This window comes from Limulus polyphemus, unplaced genomic scaffold (genome assembly GCF_000517525.1).
Source record: "Limulus polyphemus unplaced genomic scaffold, Limulus_polyphemus-2.1.2 Scaffold5673, whole genome shotgun sequence".
NCBI lineage: Eukaryota > Metazoa > Arthropoda > Merostomata > Xiphosura > Limulidae > Limulus > Limulus polyphemus.
In genome coordinates, this window is record NW_013671283.1 from 30031 (window position 1) to 32527 (window position 2497).

A 2497-nucleotide genomic window follows, 5' to 3' on the forward strand; every position below is an offset into this window, starting at 1 on the left:
AGCGCGAATGTTAGAAACCAAGTCTATCGTGAAGTTATATTCAAGAAAGAAATAAACCTAGTTTTATTAAGTAAGGACTTGTGTCGCTAAAGTTTCGTCGGAACGAAGTTACGGAAAGTTAATTAACAAACGGAGACGTAACAATATTAAACATTCAGTACTTAGTTAGTCCTCCTCATATTCTAATAACCTCCACAAGGCGACGTGACTTGCTGTCGATGAGGTTATTAATGTAATCCACCGTGAAATCATCCCAACTTGTCATTAGAAGGCACTACAACTCAGCTACAGTACCTGATTTAGGGTCTTGGTTAGCAATTTTCCGGCTCAGTTCTGCCCAAAAGTTCTCAATGGGATTACAATCTGTAGACTTTGCTGAATATAGTAATCTTGTAACGTCCTTCTAGTCGACATAATTCTGTACAATACCTGCACTGTGAGCATTGGCATTGCTATCCTGGAACACAAAGCTATTGCCAAACCCTTGCCCTAGCATATGACAAAAATATCGTTTCCATGTGATGTCTTTAGAAGGCGCCATTGACGTTTCTGAGGGTATGAAAAGCAGTTCGTCCATCATGATGAATAACTGCCCAAACATATACTGCACCACCTTCTGTGTGTTCTCTGTAGGAAAGGCAGTCTTCCCTCATCTGTTATCCAGGGAAGCAACGAAAATGAATTATACCACCAACTTTAACAAGCTGGAAACGGGACTCATCTGAAAAGATTACATGTTATGAGTGTCCTAATTGTAAGTTGACATGCTGTCTTGCCCAAGTAACACGATGACGTAGGTGAATTCTGGTTAATATCGGTTTGCAGATAGCCCTTCTTGTAAAATAACCTTGTTTGGTCAGTCTCTTATTTACTGTTGTTCTGGATACTCTGAAATTAATGTGTTTATGCCATTCCTGTCATAAGGTGTTGCAAGACTTCTTTCGCCCTTGATATGTTAACCTGACCAACACACAGTCATCTCAGGCAGTAGTTTTCAGGCATCTACCAGTATACTTTTATGTAACAACGTTTCCTGTAGTCTGATGACATTTCAGGTTTCTGGATACAGTACACTGAGGATAATCTACCATTCTGGCAACGTCCATTTGCTTCATACCATTTCTGGATAGTCGAACAATTTGACGCCCTATAACTTCTGGCACATGACTCTACACCAAGTACAGAAAAAATTGTCTAAACAAAGCGTTGATCTGTTTCGAAAAAGATTATACCAAAAGCACATCCTTTTATATAAAACAGGTGTATGCGTGTGTTTTGACAAACAAATGCTCAAAATAACTTTTACAGACCAGAATAACAATTCCTACATGTTTGTCTAATCATAAGCTACCTTCTCTGTTACTACTCTGCCATTTACTCAATAATTACTCCATGTATATAGACAATAACATTAATATAGAATAGTATGCAAACATTTTGAACAAGACTGTACGAGTTTCATGTCATGCCGTTCAGCCTGTGTAATGCAACCACCTCTTTTAAGAAGCTAAAGGATCTTACACTGAAGAGGCTACAATGGGATAAATGCCGGACTTATGTTGATGATGTTTTAGTGTTTGTTTGCGCATTCAAGTCTGTGGCTGATCTCTTGAAAATGGTGTTCTAGCAGATAAAAAAGGCAGGCTTGAAACAGAAGTTAAGGAAGTGCTCACTCCTGCCCGTAGAAATGTAATTTGTTGGTTATATTGAGGGTAGGGATGGAATATCCACAGATTCTTCTAAGATATAAGCGGTAAGAGACTGGTCTCAACCCTTTACCAACGAAAAAGTCTACAGTTTCTTGGTTTTGTGTCATGCTATTTACAATGTGCGACTAACTTCTCCAAAATGTTCACTCCATTATTGGCTCTCACTAAAGTAGAAACATACTCCAGATGGAATAAGGAAGGTGAGCAATCATTTCAACATACCACATCACCTTGTGGAGGTTATTAGAGTACGAGGAAGACCAACCAACTACTAAATGCTTAATATGAACTGATATAAGATGATGTTATATTTGTCATTTTATATGTTTTGTTAAGGTTTTGTTGTGAGAGGTGAAATGTTAAATTACACATCTTTCTACGTGTGTCGATAAAATTGTTAGCTGTTCTAATAAATCGTTCATGATGTCCATAGAACTTGTCTCATTATATAACTTGCATATGTAAATGTTTAATATAACATGCATTTCTCTGTTTGACAGTGCTAAGTATATTTGTATTCCATCTTAATAATGATAATTTTATTTGTTACAAAATATGCAAACATTTTAGCCAAGACTGTATCTATCAGAAACTCAGTCTTTTACCATTGTATCTTTGAAGGTACGTACCAAGTTCCATCCACCCTGAGAGAGTTGAATTGACTACCAAAACTTTCAGTACAAGCTGATTGGTACACTCTCCCAAGTTGGACTCCGTTAGTTTTACAGACCTGGTAGTATAAAAAATACCTGTCTAACTTCACATACAATGAGATACCTTGCAATTAT